Source organism: Schistocerca nitens, chromosome 8, assembly GCF_023898315.1.
Source record: "Schistocerca nitens isolate TAMUIC-IGC-003100 chromosome 8, iqSchNite1.1, whole genome shotgun sequence".
In the NCBI taxonomy this organism is placed as follows: domain Eukaryota; kingdom Metazoa; phylum Arthropoda; class Insecta; order Orthoptera; family Acrididae; genus Schistocerca; species Schistocerca nitens.
The window spans coordinates 146,300,598-146,317,788 of record NC_064621.1 but is presented as its reverse complement, the minus strand read 5'-3'; the positions used below and the strand labels follow the sequence as shown (position 1 = coordinate 146,317,788).

Sequence of the window (17,191 nt, the reverse complement as noted above, 5' to 3'; positions counted from 1 at the left end):
TGCTGGTTTGTGCTCAAAGGAAGTAGCAGAGCGTCAGTGATGGTGGAAGAGAGGGGAGACAGTATCAGTGTGCTCAAAGAGAGTAGCAGAGAGTCAATAACAGTGTAAGGGAGAGGGGACAGTGTCGGTGTGCTCAAAGAGAGTAGCAGAGAGTCAGTGACAGTGTAAGAGAGAGGGGACAGTGTCAGTGTGCTCAAAGAGAGTAGCAGAGAGTCAGTGACAGTGTAAGAGAGGGGAGACAGTATCGGTGCGCTCAAAGAGAGTAGTAGAGAGTCAGTGACGTTGGAAGAGAGAGGGGACAGTGTCTGTATGCTCAAAGAGAGTAGCAGAGAGTCGGTGACAGTGGAAGAAAGGGGAGACAGTATCAGTTGCTCAAAGAGAGTAGCAGGGATTCAGTGACAGTGTAAGAGAGGGGGGACAATGTCAGTGTGCTCAAAGCTAGTAGCAGAGAGTCAGTGACAGTGTAAGAGAGGGGAGACAGTATCGGTGTGCTCAAAGAGAGTAGCAGAGAGTCAGTGACGGTGGAAGAGAGGGGGGACAGTGTCGGTGTGCTCAAAGAGAGTAGCAGAGAGTCAGTGACGGTGGAAGAGAGGGGATACAGTATCGGTGTGCTCAAAGAGAGTAGTATAGAGTCAGTGCCGGTGCAAGAGAGTGGGACAGTGTCTGTCTGATCAAAGAGAGTAGCAGAGAGTGACAGTGTAAGAGAGGGGTGACAGTGTCTGTGAGCTCAAAGAGGGTAGCAGAGAATCAGTGACGGTGGACGAGAGGGGAGACACTATCAGTGTGCTGAAAGAGAGTAGTACAGAGTCAGTGACGGTGGATGAGAGGGGAGACAGTATCGGTGTGCTCAAAGAGAGTAGAAGAGAGTCAGTGTAAGAGAGGGGGGACAGCGTCGGTGCGCTCAAAGAGAGTAGCAGAGAGTCAGTGACAGTGTAAGAGAGGGGAGACAGTTTCGGTGTGCTCAAAGAGAGTAGTAGAGTGTCAGTGACAGTGTAAGAGAGGGGGGACAGTCTCAGTGTGCTCAAAGAGAGTCAGTGACAGTGTAAGAGAGGGGGGACAATGTCAGTGTGCTCAAAGCGAGTAGCAGAGAGTCAGTGACATTGTAAGAGTGGGGAGACAGTATCGGTGTGCTCAAAGAGAGTAGCAGAGAGTCAGTGACAATGTAAGAGAGGGGGACAACGTCAGTGTGCTCAAATCGAGTAGCAGAGTGTCAGTGACAGTGTAAGAGTGGGGAGACAGTATCAGTGTGCTCAAAGAGAGTAGCAGAGAGTCAGTGTAAGAGAGGGGGGACAGTATCGGTGTGCTCAAAGAGAGTAGTACAGAGTCGGTGGAAGAGAGGTGGGACAGTATCAGTGTGCTCAAAGAGAGTAGCAGAGAGTCAGTGACGGTGGAAGAGAGGGGAGACAGTATCAGGGTGCTCAAAGAGAGTAGCAGAGAATCGATGACAGTGTAAAGGGACAGTGTCGGTGTGCTCAAAGAGAGTACAGAGAGTCAGTGACGGTGGATGAGAGGGGAGACAGTATCGGTGCGCTCAAAGAGAGTAGTAGAGAGTCAGTGACGTTGGAAGAGAGAGGGGACAGTGTCTGTATGCTCAAAGAGAGTAGCAGAGAGTCGGTGACAGTGGAAGAAAGGGGAGACAGTATCAGTTGCTCAAAGAGAGTAGCAGGGATTCAGTGACAGTGTAAGAGAGGGGGGACAATGTCAGTGTGCTCAAAGCTAGTAGCAGAGAGTCAGTGACAGTGTAAGAGAGGAGAGACAGTATCGGTGTGCTCAAAGAGAGTAGCAGAGAGTCAGTGACGGTGGAAGAGAGGGGGGACAGTGTCTGTATGCTCAAAGAGAGTAGCAGAGAGTCAGTGACGGTGGAAGAGAGGGGGGACAGTGTCAGTGTGCTCAAAGAGAGTAGCAGAGAGTCAGTGACAGTGTAAGAGAGGGGAGACAGTATCGGTGTGCTCAAAGTGTGTAGCAGAGAGTCAGTGACAGTGTAAGAGAGGGGGGACAGTGTCGGTGTGCTCAAAGAGAGTAGTAGAGAGTCAGTGACGGTGGAAGAGAGGGGAGACAGTATCGGTGTGCTCAAAGAGAGTAGTAGAGAGTCAGTGCCGGTGGAAGAGAGGGGGGACAGTGTCTGTATGCTCAAAGAGAGTAGCAGGGAGTCGGTGACAGTGGAAGAAAGGGGAGACAGTATCAGTTGCTCAAAGAGAGTAGCAGATAGTCAGTGACAGTGTAAGAGAGGGGGGACAATGTCAGTGTGCTCAAAGAGAGTAGCAGAGAGTCAGTCAGTCAGTCAGTCAGTCACAGTGGAAGAGAGGGGAGACAGTGTCAGTGTGACAGATTGAGGACACAGTGATGATAGGCTACAGAATGTGGCAGTTGAAGAGAAATGGATAAAAGTGAAGACAATAGCAATGGTCATGAAACGTAATGACCAACTGCTGCAAATGCAATGATGACAGTGAAAATCTGTGCCGGACCGGGATTCGAACCCGGATTTCCCGCTTATTGCGAATGGTCGCTTCACCCTTAAGCTATCCGAGCACGGCTCACGTCCAGACCCAGTCTTCTATTTGTCATCAACTAGGCGAGACATTTTACTTGAAAGTCGTTTGCCCGGTGTCAGTGGATAAATACGATATTGCAGTGCCTGTGTTATTCCGAATTACGATGCAGTATCCAAAGGAATTTGGAATAACACGGCACTGCAGTGCCATAATAGCATTGGGACCCAAAGAGAGTGGTGGACAGTGAGAAACACTGGCACCAAAACAGAAATAGAGACACATGAAGATAGTAGTTGTAGGAGCGAAAGACGAGATAAAGTGGGAATGTAAAAGAGAGACGTGTGGAGAGCAGACAACGATTGCTCAAGAGAAAGACAGCAAACAGTGTGGTATCATCAACGCCTTGACCATGAAGCCTGCCGCTACGCGGCCACGCGTCACATGTCAGCAGTTTCCGGCTCATGCTAACGCCGCTCAGTCGGACTGCGCAGGCGTGGCCGCTGTACACCGTTCGCCTCCGCCGTATCATAGCAACACCGGCCGGCGTATCCTCGAGTAATAGCTACACGCCGACGTCGCTGCAATCGCGTTGTCCCACGCCAAAGCAGCCTCACTGTCGGACGGCATATTCATACGCCGCCGGAGATCTACAAGCGCACGTAGGCCTAAGGCTCTTGATATTTTTACAAATATCGGGAAACCGACATATCGAAATTAAAATGGAAAATAATTATCGGCCCTCGATATACAGAAAATAGTATCGATATGACGAAGGGAACAATATCTCCGTATCGACCTATGAAAATATCGGTAGCACAATGTAAATATATTTGTGGGTTCCTGCCCACTCGTCTCGTATAGGGTACCTAAATGATGCTGCGTTCACGGAATGCTGTACAACAGTTCAAGCAAATAACATTAATAGTTTTATTTCAATGAAGCAAATTGACAATACTTAACTGTGGTGTCACCGCTAGACACCACACTTGCAAGGTGGTAACTTAAATCGGCCGCGGTCCTGTAGTACATGTCGGACCCGCGTGTCGCCACTGTGTAATCGCAATCCTAGCGCCACCACATGGCAGGTCACAAGATACGGAATAGACCTCGCCCCAGTTGTACGGACGACATAGCTTGCGACCAGACCTACCAAGTCTTCCTCTCATTTGCCGAGAGACTGATAGAATAGCCTTCAGCTTATTCCATAGCTACTACCTAGCAAGGCGCCATTTGTATCAGTGCTTATAGCTTTCTACTATTCAAGAGATGTATTCCAACAAGAGAATAAAGTTAAGTATCTTATTCCAGCTACGTACTTTTCTTCTTATTCATTAATAAGTCTCATGTTCCAGTACTTCACGCCCGTCTGCGTTAGTTTAGCGTGCACTTTCAGCCACTTCGATCTACAAGGTGTTGGCCCAGCTGCCGACACATCACATGGCGACGAGAGAAAGTGTTTTTTCTGCTTTGGACTGATTTGTTCTTTTTCCCTTTTTGTGCTCTGATTTGCTTGTGTCATGGCTTCGCCACAATCTCCAGATGTACTGTCCGAATTTTTTCGCTTGCAGAATCAGCAGACGCAGGCGTTATTGGAAGCCCTTGGACAGCTCGTCCAGGGTCAACGTGCGCTGCAAACCGATGCGGCAGCCGCCGCTTCATCGCTACCGCAGCCACACAACGCTGTCGCACCGCCATTTAGGCCCTTTGAGGCCACGTGCGAAACCTGGACTGAGTGGGCCAGCCAGTTCCAGTTTCATCTCGCCGCGTACAGAATACAAGGTAAAGAGCGGCAGCCGTTTTTGCTTTCTTGTGTCGGTGTGTCTACCTACCGTGTGATAGTGAAATTGTTTCCCCGACGCGACGTAGCAACTCTGACCTACGAGGAAATTTTGTCGGCTTTAGATGCCTATTTCAAAGAAACAGTAAATGTAGTTGCAAAACGGTATACGTTCTTTCGTACAAAACGTACGGCCGGTCAGACTAATAGGGAGTGGGTTGCAACTTTGCAAGGCCTTACTAGAGACTGCGCCTTTGAATGTGAATGTGGCCTCCCATATTCAGATACTATGGTGCGTGATGCAATAGCGCAGAACGTTTCTGATGTTCGCATACGGGAACAGATTTTGAAACTCGTAAATCCCTCCCTTCAACAAGTGTTAGACATATTGGATAGGCAAGACACACTTGACTTTGCTCAGGACTCATTTGAAACTTCGCCAGCAGTGTGTCACATTAATCGGCCCGCCGGGCCCGCTGCACGGGACGCTAAGCGGCCCTCGCGCCCGTCGCAGCCGCGCTCGCAAACACGTGCGCCGCGTAAGCCAGCAACTGCAGTGAAATCATGCCCGCGGTGTGCAACTAGACATTCGCGTGAAAATTGCCCGTCACGCCAAGCTATTTGCTTTTACTGTCAAAAGAAAGGACATGTACAACGTGTTTGCCAGAAAAAGCTTCGATCAGACAATCGCAATAATTCCAGGCCTCTTGCTTCGCGCCGGAATCGAACCCAGGACAATAAGGCTCGTGGACCTTCGCCCATGGGCATTCATGTGGTTCATTCCCACCCGTCCAGTGACACTTTAGCTAACAGTGACTGTGTTCGTCCCACCAAAAGTGTGCGTCGACGTCGCCGGAATTCCCGTAAAGTCGCAAGTGCTTCTGTACCTGTATCAGTGCAAATTGCAAGTGACAGTCGCTCTTGTCGTCAGCAGGACAATAAACTTTTTGTGGACTTAGACTTTGAAGGCAAAGTGATCCCATTCCAGCTCGATACCGGAGCTGCAGTTTCATTGCTCAATCACGACACGTACAAACAACTGGGCAAACCGCCATTGCGTGCCGCAAATGTTAAGTTAACTAGTTACTCAGGACAGCCGATCCCTGTGTTAGGACAGTGCAGCCTTCTTGCAACATACAAGGGACAAACAAAACTTGTATCATTTTACGTTCTTCGTTCTTCTACTGCAGTGAACTTGTTTGGTTTAGATTTGTTTCAATTGTTTAATTTGTCTATAGTAAATCAGGTCCTATCAGTGAATCAGACTGTGCCTTCCGCCAGTGTTTCTAGTCTTTGTGAAGAATTTGCAGACATTTTTGCACCGGGCCTTGGTTGCGCTAAGAACTATGCAGCACATTTGGAATTGAAAGACAACGCGCAACCGAAATTTTTCAGAGCGCGCAATGTTCCCCACGCATTGCGTGATGAGGTCGCCAGAACATTACACGATTTAGAATCTCAAGGTGTAATTGAACGTGTGCAGGCTTCTCTCTGGGCCTCACCCTTAGTAATTTTGCCAAAACCTTCCGGAAAACTGAGACTTTGTGTGGACTTCAAGGCCACTGTGAAGCCACAACTTGTGTCTGCTACTTTTCCTTTGCCCCGCCCGGAAGATCTTTTTGACAAACTGTGCCCGGGAAAATATTTTTCAAAATTGGACCTAGCAGATGCGTACTTGCAGATACCTGTGGACGAAGACTCCCAGCGCGTCTTGGTGGTAAACACGCATCTTGGCTTGTATCGCTTCAAAAGACTGCCATTCGGGTGTGCATCCGCCCCTGCATTGTTTCAGCAATATTTACAAACTATTTGTGCGTCGGTCCCTACTGCTGCGAACTATCTGGACGATATTGTGATCTCCGGACAGACAGAAGCCGAACTTTTGCAAAATCTCCGAACATTATTTCAGGTATTGCGTCAGAATGGTCTTCGCTTGAGAAAGGACAAATGTGTGTTCTTTGCTCGGGACTTACCCTACCTGGGGCATGTCATAAATGCCCAAGGTATACATCCGAGTCCAGAGCACCTCCGTGCCATACAGGACTTACCTGCTCCGCAGAATTTGAAACAGCTACAGAGTGTGTTGGGTAAAATAAATTATTATCATAAATTTTTGCGCAATGCTTCTTCCATTTCAGCTCCGCTTCATCGCTTACGCCGTAAAGGTGTTCCGTTCGTCTGGACGACGGAATGCGAACGCGCCTTTCGCCAGTTGAAATCGGCGTTACTTTCAAATACTTGCCTTACGCCATTCGATCCCCGAAAACCCCTTTTGTTGATGGTAGATGCATCGGATTTCGGGATCGGTGCTGTGCTTGCGCACAAAGATGGCTCGCATGATCGCCCTATTGCCTTTGCGTCCAAATTGCTCTCATCTGCGCAAAGAAATTATTCACAGATAGAGAAAGAAGCTTTAGCTCTCGTGTTTGGTGTTACCAAGTTCCATGACTTCTTGTATGGTCGTCACTTTACCATCATCACAGACCACAAACCGTTGACATCGCTTTTTCATCCGCACAAGCCTGTACCTCCACGTACAGCGCAGAAATTCATTCGCTGGTCACTTTTTCTCTCGCAGTACCGCTACGATATCTTGTATCGGTCCACTGCTAAGCACGGCAACGCTGATGCATTGTCCCGTTTGCCTGTTGCTGAGGATCAGGCATTCGATTCTTCCGAACTTGCTTGCATGTTCATTGATTCGGAAGCCGATGACGTGGTCGCATCGTTTCCGATTGATTTTCGTCGTGTAGCTACAGCCACAGCTGCTGACCCTGTCCTTGCTACTGTTTTGCGTTTTGTTGCTACGCAATGGCCCTTGTCACAGTCACGGATCGAGGATCCTTTGGTTCGCCGTTTTTTTGCTCACAAGGAGAGACTTTTTGTACGACGTGGTGTTTTGTTGTTGCGTTCCGATAATGATCAGTCCCGAGTCGTGGTCCCACGTTCGTTACAGTCCTCTGTCTTAAAGCTTCTTCACCAAGGACATTGGGGTATAGTGCGAACGAAACAGCTTGCTCGTCAGCACTGTACTTGGTTCGGAATCGATGCTGCGATTACGAATATGTGCTCCTCTTGCGTGGCGTGTGCAGAACAACAATCCGCACCGCCGCGGAAATTCTTTGCATGGCCGAAAGCCACTTCCCCTTGGCAACGCTTGCACATAGATTTTGCTGGTCCATTCTGGAATGCTCGATGGTTGGTTGTGGTCGATGCTTTCAGTAATTTTCCTTTTGTTGTCCGGATGTCTTCCACGACGTCTTCTGCCACAATCCAAGCCTTGTCTGCTATCTTTTGCATTGAAGGTCTTCCGCAGACTATTGTTTCCGACAATGGCCCACAATTCATGTCCGCAGAATTTCAGTCCTTCTGCAAGGCCAATGGTATTCAACATCTGACATCCGCGCCGTTTTCGCCTCAGTCCAACGGTGCCGCGGAACGATTGGTCCGGACTTTCAAGTCACAGATGTTGAAATTGAAAGAATCGCATTCTCGGGAGGACGCTTTGTTACTCTTTTTGTCATCGTATCGCTCTCAGCCCCGCGATGGTCGCTCGCCGGCTGAATTGCTCCATGGTCGATCTCATCGCACCCTGATGTCTTTGTTGCATCCGCCACATCAGGTTCCTGTGCAGCGGCAGACTCCTGTTTTTGCTCCTGGCGACGTTGTCTATTATCGCAACTATCGCGGTTCACAGCGTTGGCTCGCAGGGCGCATTCTTCGCTGCCTCGGCCGCGCGATGTATTTGGTTTTGGGGGCCTCTGGTGAGGTGCGTCGGCATCTCAATCAGCTGCGCCTCTGTCGTCGCCTGGGTTCTGCCGCTCCCCGTCTGCTTTCAGCGACGGAGCCGTCAGGTCAGCGCCCTGGGGACCCATCTACTGGCTCGCCTCATCCCCAGGTGTTACCGACGCTGCCTTCCATTTTGCCCAATGGCGTCGCGCCGCCGCCGCAGCCGCCGCCGGCGCCGCCCGCAGTGGACGCGTCGCTGCAACCGCCTGGCGCCTCCCTGGGTCACGCGCCGCCGCTCGCTTCCCGTGACCAGCTGTCCTCCGCCATGGACCTCTTGCCCGCTCCGGACCAGATGTCGTCTTCGCCCGTCGGCTTCCCCGACGCAATGGAGGTCGACTCTTCGGCCCCTCGTGTATCATTACGTGCGCCTACACCTCATGTTGACGTGCACCCTGGACTAGGTTTGCAGGCGTTTCCTAGCTCCCCTCGGACCGAATGGCCGGGTGCGGGTGGCACGGCCTCGCCTGTTGTTAGGCTCCCCACCTCATCGCATACGTCAACATGGGGTCCTCCCCACGGCGGGCGGAAGCCTTATCTCACGACCGTTCGCCGATTTGCGGGGGAGGAATGTGGTGTCACCGCTAGACACCACACTTGCAAGGTGGTAACTTAAATCGGCCGCGGTCCTGTAGTACATGTCGGACCCGCGTGTCGCCACTGTGTAATCGCAATCCTAGCGCCACCACATGGCAGGTCACAAGATACGGAATAGACCTCGCCCCAGTTGTACGGACGACATAGCTTGCGACCAGACCTACCAAGTCTTCCTCTCATTTGCCGAGAGACTGATAGAATAGCCTTCAGCTTATTCCATAGCTACTACCTAGCAAGGCGCCATTTGTATCAGTGCTTATAGCTTTCTACTATTCAAGAGATGTATTCCAACAAGAGAATAAAGTTAAGTATCTTATTCCAGCTACGTACTTTTCTTCTTATTCATTAATAAGTCTCATGTTCCAGTACTTCACGCCCGTCTGCGTTAGTTTAGCGTGCACTTTCAGCCACTTCGATCTACAAGGTGTTGGCCCAGCTGCCGACACATCATTAACTTTGCGACTTCCTGGCAGATTAAAACTGTGTGCCCGACCGAGACTCGAACTCGGGACCTTTGCCTTTCACGGGCAAGCGCTCTACCATCTGAGCTACCGAAGCACAACTCACGCCCGCTCCTCACAGCTTTACTTTTGCCAGTATCTCGTCTCCCACCTTCCAAACGTTACACAAGCTCTCCAGGAAGTTTCATATCAGAGCACATTCCGCTGCAGAGTGAAAATCTCATTCTGAAAACATATCCCAGGCTGTGGTTAAGCCATGTCTCTCCAATATCCTTTATTTCAGGAGTGCTAGTTCTGCAACGTTCGCAGGAGAGCTTCTGTAAAGTTTGGAAGTTAGGAGACGAGATACTGGCGGAAGTAAAGCTGTGAGGACGGGGCGTGAGTCATGCTTGGGTAGCTCAGTCAGGAGTGCACTTGCCCTTCGTCCGGTTCAAATGGCTCTGAGCACTATGGGACTTAACATCAGAGGTCATCAGTCCCCTAGAACTTAGAACTACTTAAACCTAACTAACCTAAGGACATCACACACATCCACGCCCGAGGCAGGATTCGAACCTGCGACCTTAGCGGTCGCTCGGTTCCAGACTGTGGCGCCTAGAACTGCTCGACCACGCCAGCCGGCACTAGGTCTCCCAGTAAGTTTCATATCAGCGCACACTCCGCTGCAGAGTGAAAATCTCGTTCTGGAGACATCCCATAGGCTGTGGTTAAGCCATGTCTCGGCAATATCCTTCCTTTCACGAGTGGTGGTTCTGCAAGTTTCGCAGGAGAGCTTCTGTAAAGTTTGGTAGGTAAGCGACGAGGCACTGGCAGAAGTAGTGCTTGGGTAGCTGAGTCGGTAGAGCACTTGCCCGCGAAAGGTAAAGGTCCCGAGTTCGAGTCTCGGTCCGGCATATAGTTTTAATCTGCCAGGAAGTTTCAAGCCATGAACTGTTCTCGTAGCGCTCTCTGCGAGGCCGTCCTAATACTCAGCGAATACTGGTCCACGGTGCTTATATTCACTTCGGCTAGATGCCGCTCCTGTTGTGGTGACGTCCTGGTCAGCACGCTATTGGCAGACGTCGTTCCATCGCCTTCTCTTCTCTTCCTTCTTCATCTTCATTCCGGCGCTTATGATTTCACCAGAACAATACTGCCAGTTTTCTAGTTGTATATTTACATATTTATTTATTATTAGAAATGCTGTTCATCAACAAGCTAGCCGCCTGCCTATCCCCCTTAGAGCAAGAAATGAAATAAAAGCACTTACCCTCAAAATTTTATGTTAATAATGGGACGTTGCGCAGAGGAAAACCTTGTATTACAATACTATTTTGGTCGACTGTTGCATTGTAATTAATAATAGTGTACATGGTGCATTGTCACGAAGTATTTCACTCCAGGTAACCTCCAACACATTTTCTTAATATTTCAGTGGCACATGTCGAAATATACGCTACTAGCAACTTAAATTGATACACCACGAAAATGATGTGCTACAGACGTGAAATTTAACCGACAGGAAGAAGATGCTGTGATATGCAAAAGATTAGCTTTTCAGAGCATTCACACAAGGTTGGCGCCGGCGCCGACACCTACCACGTGCTGACATCAGGAAAGGTTCCAACCAATTTCTCATACACAAACAACAGCTGACCGGCGTTGCCTGCTGAATCGTTGTTGTGATGCCTCGTGTAAGGAGGAGAAATGCATACCATCATGTTTCCGACTTTGATAAAGGTCGAATTGTAGCCTATCGCGATCGCGGTTTATCTTAGCACGATATTGCTGCTCGCGTTAGTCGTGATCCAATGATTGTTAGCAGAATATGGAATCGGTGGGTTCAGGAGGGTAATATGGAACGCCGTGCTGGGTCTCAACGACCTCAACGACCTCACTAGCAGTCGAGATGACAGGCATCTTATCTGCATGGCTGTAACGGCTCTTGAGGCCACGTCTCGATCCCTGAGTCAACAGATGGGGACGTTTGCAAGACAAGAAACATCTGCACGAACAGTTCGACGACGTTTGCAGCAGCATGGACTATCAGCTCGGAGACCATGGCTGCGGTTACCCTTGACGCTGCATCACAGACAGGAGCGCCTGCGCTGGTGTACTCAGCGACGAACCTGGGTGCACGAATGGCAAAACGTCATTTTTTCGGTTGAATCCAGGTTCTGTTTACAGCATCATGATGGTCGCATCCGTGTTTGGCGACATCGCGGTGAACGCACATTGGAAGCGTGTATTCGTCATTGCCATACTGGCGTATCACCCGGCGGGATGGTATGGGGTGCCATTGGTTACACGTCTCGGTCACCTCTTGATCGCATTGACGGAACTTTGAACAGTGGACGTTACATTTCAGATGTGTTACGACCCGTGGCTCTACCCTTCATTCGATCCCTGCGAAACCCTGCATTTCAGCAGGATAATGCACGACCGCATGTTGCAGGTCCTGTACGGGCCTTTCTGGATACAGAAAATGTGCGACTGCTGCCCTGGCCAGCACATTCTCCAGATCTCTCACCAATTGAAAACGTCTGGTCAATGGTGGCCGAGGATCTGGCTCGTCACAATACGCCAGTCATTGCTCTTGTTGAACTGTGGTATCGTGTTGAAGCTGCATGGGCAGCTGTACCTGTACACGTCATCCAAGCTCTGTTTGACTCAATGCCCAGGCGTATAAAGGCCGTTATTACGGCCAGAGGTGTTTGTTCTGGGTACTGATTTCTCAGGATCTATGCACCCAAATTGCGTGAAAATGTAATCACATGTCAGTTCTAGTATAATATATTTGTCCAATGAATACCCGTTTATCATCTGCATTTCTTGTTGGTGTAGCAATTTTAATGGCCAGTAGTGTATCTTTTCTCACGCTGAAGTAGAAAAATTGCATAGTGAAGCTAAACGTTGCAGTTTCAGTTGGTAGCGTCGAGCGCCGATTACGTCAGAATTTCCCCTCTGACGTCTCTACCCCCCCCCCCCCCCTCCTTTTCCAAAGATCAGTATTGTCATTTAGATTTTTGTTCGTCATGCCAGCAACTGTTTTTAAAGAACGCCGATGAGAAGAAACAGTACATTACTTTGGTTAAAAATGGTCTTTTAACGCAATTGCTGTGCTATTTCTTCACATCGGATATCTTGTTATTGCAAACTCGCCGCCACCTCCCCCCCGCCCCCCCCCCCTTGCAATCGGACTTCAGCTTTTGTACCATCTATATTCGCTTCACACAGTCAAAGACAACGACTGGACGTGAAGAAAGCTCAAAAAGTAGTGACACTCCACACAGTAAAGTGTGACAAATACCAAGTGGAAAATTTAAAATATTTACCGATAATTGCGCAAAAAATATAATATAAAATAAAAATATTGGCACTCGATATTGCTATATATTGCTGATGTGTACTGATATTTTCTGGGGCACATACCGATATATCAATATTTTATCATCCGTTCTACTCGGTTACACACGTCGGCAGTCTCGGCCTGGAGTACGCTATCGCTGCTGCCTATATGCCTAAGCACTCGGATCAGCCTCGTCTGTACTTCTGATCTGCTTGCTACTCGACTTTCTTCAGATTTCTACTACACGCAACTCGATCTTTGCAATCGTCCATAGAATTTGATGCTAGTCGTCCCAGATGCAGCATTCAGCCAGACACCGAACTTATGTATACTTCCGTTCTTCGTTAAAAGAGACATAAACAGCGTTGCTTACTCACGCCTTCTATTATTTGTTGTACCTCCATTCACGGAACGACAAACAGCAAGCGAGAAAGAGAGCGTTAGTGGCATTAATGGAGAAAGAAATGGGACAAAGGCAATGGCAATGGGACAGAGAGACAGTGAAAGTGGCAGAGGAGGGGCAGTGGTAAGGAAGAGCGAGAGAAAGGAGTGGAGATAGTGACAGAGAGCTAGAGAGGATAAAGTGCCATCGGAGAAAAAGGTGACAGTTGGAGATAAAGATACACAGGGTGTTTCAGCTGCCCCTATCGATGTCGTTTTATGCGACTCGCAATGTTTTGTCTAACCTTCAAACACCACTTGCAAGATTTTCGTATTCTCTCGCTACGCGCAAACTATTAGCCCTACAGAAAAAATGAACAGTACCTTTTTCTAGGAAATGTAATTTAGTTAAATTTTTCACTGGAATACGTTTTTGCTGGAGTCTGGGCTTTTCGAGTTTTTCAAGAAAAACGCACTTCCATCCCCTCACTCATCCCTCACCGGTCAAGATTTCTAGTACGTTGTTCGCCGCACTCCCTCCTACCAGTTTACCAAAATTTCCGACTACACCAGCTATTCACAACATTCGATCAGTTATGGTCTCTATTGATTGGAGTATTAGCCATCAGCATAGTCGGCCATTTCGTTAAAATTATTAATTTAAAAGTGCCCATGAGAGTAATGAAACAAAATGACTTTTGTAAACTAATTATGTAGGCAAGCTGATCCAAACTGAACGCTTACAAACACAGTAGCTTTGTAGTCAGGAGAACTGACACAGTAGTTTTGTAGTCAGGAGGCCTGACAAAGAAGACGACGTAACATGTTTATTTTATGCTGTTAAACTTTGCTAAATTGTTAGTTAAAATTTACAATTTTGTATTTGCTCATCTATGCAGATGGTGTAATAAGGCCAGTGAATGAAGACTAAGAAAGTTCGAATGTGAGAAATAAGTCTTGCAGTCGCAATTTTTTTGTACAGAGGTAGCAGGGGGTATCATGAACAACGTACTGGAAATCCTGACTGGTGGGGGCTTAGTGTGAGAGTTGACATCCATTTGAAGATCACGTCTGTACGTTTTTCTTGAATAGCTCGAAAACTACAGACTCAAGAGAAAACTTATTCCAGTACAAAATTTAACTACCTTAAATTTACTACATAAAAGTGCTGCTCATTTTTCTGAACGAGTGATAGTTGGGACATAGTGAGCGAGAGAATATGAAAATCTCGCGTGTTGTTTTTGAAGACCATATATAATATTGCGGGTTGTGTAAAACGAATTCGGTACAGAGAGCTGAATCACCCCTTTACACAGAGAGATAGAGAGAGATACTGATTAGCTAAAAGGATTTAGAATGTCCTGTACTAAAAGAGCGTGAATGCATTTGCATGCCAACATTTTTGGTGAGGAAGGTGGAACAGATTACTTTAAAGAGGAGAATATTCGCCTTTGTTGTGCTCTGATAGGCAAACACATTTTAATGAAATTACTTCATAAGTGAAAAGTCAGAATTATTTGAGGAGAAAGATACTTGTCGAAGTTATTTGGCCCTTAGCAACAGATAGAAAGGCTAAACTAAAAATACGATTTTTACTTCGGTCTGGATAATGTCTGATGTGGTTGCAAGTATATATGTTATCGAACAAGAGAATTTAAATTTTTTGAAACGTTTGAACGACACTTTCCCTATTCTTTTTGTGCTGGCATAAGCTGTCACTGGCACTCTGATCGGCAAGATGCTGCGAGAAGTTCTGTAGTAGGCACCACACAAAGCGAGTCTATCGGGGGACAGTCCAAAGACAGACTCGCAAGAAATGCGCCGGCAACGGCCTCTCGGCCGCCAGTATTTAGATAGCCGCAGCGGAACGGAGGTCCCAGTCAGTCAACCGGTGAGTCACCGAGTCGAATCACTTGCAGTCGCAGACAGAGTCTCAGTGTCAGGCAGCACATAACCGACCAGAGTAATGTACTTAGCGGAACTTGTACTTCACCAGCAGTGAGGCTAACCTGAACTATTACAGAAGAGCATGTACCACAATACCTGGACTATCGAAAGTAGCTCTCTGTTTATGATAATAAAGAGCCCTGTTAATACATGCGTGCAGGATACTGGCCACCAAACAACATCATCTCCTTGCTTCCCATGGTACAAGCCTACAGTGACAACGAGACGACACAAAACTTTTCAGTTCTCACGAGTGTTGAAAATCTACATTACCTTTGACAAGAACATCCATTATGAATTTTGCTAAAATACACTCTATTCTCATTCTTTGTTTCTAAGTTTTCGTTACTATATTTTATTATATTTAGATTTGCTTCAGGACTTCGCTTCCACCGTTCAAGTGCCAAAGTATTCAGCAGACAGTTCTCACAGCACACACAGTTTTGGCGCTGACTTGTAGACGAAGATGACCACTCGAGACAGACGAGACATAGTACAGGAATGCAACGCCAGGAGCGCTGCTGTAGAATACCTTGTTTCGAGTAGTCAGTCGAGAGAAGAATATCGAGTAAAACGGGCTTTACACAGGAGCATAGTCATGTGGTTTCAGAAGTCTATATATGTCGGCGATAAAAATTCCCTCCCCCTCATCTACATCTACATTTATACTCCGCAAGCCACCCAACGGTGTGTGGCGGAGGGCACTTTACGTGCCACTGTCATTACCTCCCTTTCCTGTTCCAGACGCGTATGGTTCGCGGGATGGTCTGAAGGCCTCAGTGCGCGCTCTAATCTCTCTAATTTTACATTCGTGATCTCCTCGGGAGGTATAAGTAGGGGGAAGCAATATATTCGATACCTCATCCAGAAACGCACCCTCTCGAAACCTGGCGAGCAAGCTACACTGTGATGCAGAGCGCCTCTCTTGCAGAGTCTGCCACTTGAGTTTATTAAACATCTCCGTAAAGCTATCACGGTTACCAAATAACCCTGTGACGAAACGCGCCGCTCTTCTTTGGATCTTCTCTATCTCCTCCGTCAACCCGATCTGGTACGGACCCCACACTGATGAGCAATACTCAAGTATAGGTCGAACGAGTGTTTTGTAAGCCACCTCCTTTGTTGATGGACTACATTTTCTAAGCACTCTCCCAATGAATCTCAACCTGGTACCCGCCTTACCAACAACTAATTTTATATGATCATTCCACTTCAAATCGTTCCGCACGCATACTCCCAGATATTTTACAGAAGTAACTGCTACCAGTGTTTGTTCCGATATCATATAATCATACAATAAAGGATCCTTCTTTCTATGTATTCGCAATACATTACATTTGTCTATGTTAAGGGACAGTTGCCACTCCCTGCACCAAGTGCCTATCCGCTGCAGATCTTCCTGCATTTCGCTACAATTTTCTAATGCTGCAACTTCTCTGTATACTACAGCATCATCCGCGAAAACTTCCGACACTATCTACTAGGTCATTTATATATATTGTGAAAAGCAATGGTCCCATAACACTCCCCTGTGGCATGCCAGAGGTTACTTTAACGTCTGTAGACGTCTCTCCATTGATAACAACATACTGTGTTCTGTTTGCTAAAAACTCTTCAATCCAGCCACACAGCTGGTCTGATATTCCGTAGGCTCTTACTTTATCAGGCAACAGTGCGGAACTGTATCGAACGCCTTCCGGAAGTCAAGAAAAATAGCATCTACCTGGGAGCCTGTATCTAATATTTTCTGGGTCTCATGAACAAATAAAGCGAGTTGGGTCTCACACGATCGCTGTTTCCGGAATCCATGTTGATTCCTACAGAGTAGATTCTGGGTTTCCAAAAACGACATGATACTCGGGCAAAAAACATGTTCTAAAATTCTAAAACAGATCGACGTCAGAGATATAGGTCTATAGTTTTGCGCATCTGCTCGACGACCCTTCTTGAAGACTGGGACTACCTGTGCTCTTTTCCAATCATTTGGAACCTTCCGTTCCTCTAGAGACTTGCGGTACACGGCTGTTACAAGGGGGGCAAGTTCTTTCGCGTACTCTGTGTAGAATCGAATTGGTATCCCGTCAGGTCCAGTGGACTTTCCTCTGTTGAGTGATTCCAGTTGCTTTTCTATTCCTTGGACACTCATCTGAGCGTTCACTATTTTCCTACGTTTAGGACAAGCGATAATGGTGCAACATCCCATCCTGTTACAATCGCTGCACCGACGATTTGACATTCGCAGTTGCCGCCATAAACGGAAACTGTTACGTAGAGCTCAGCATCAACTGCGGCGGCAAGGCTTCGGCTGCGCAGCCACGTCGGCTACCGGCTGTGTCCACAAGGCACCGCAGTCGACCTCCATCGAGTCGATAGCCGCCTGCATCCGCGGCCAATTACGTCTTCCGCCGGCTTTCAGCAT

The 17,191-nt window shown here is 47.8% G+C and overlaps 1 protein-coding gene across 1 annotated transcript in view; it reads right to left on the bottom strand.

The window, feature by feature from the left end:
- LOC126199455 (protein O-mannosyl-transferase TMTC2-like) overlaps nucleotides 1–17,191 on the bottom strand; it is a 1,057,651-nt gene that overhangs the window by 804,423 nt on the left and 236,037 nt on the right. The gene's annotated exons all lie outside the window — the stretch shown is intronic.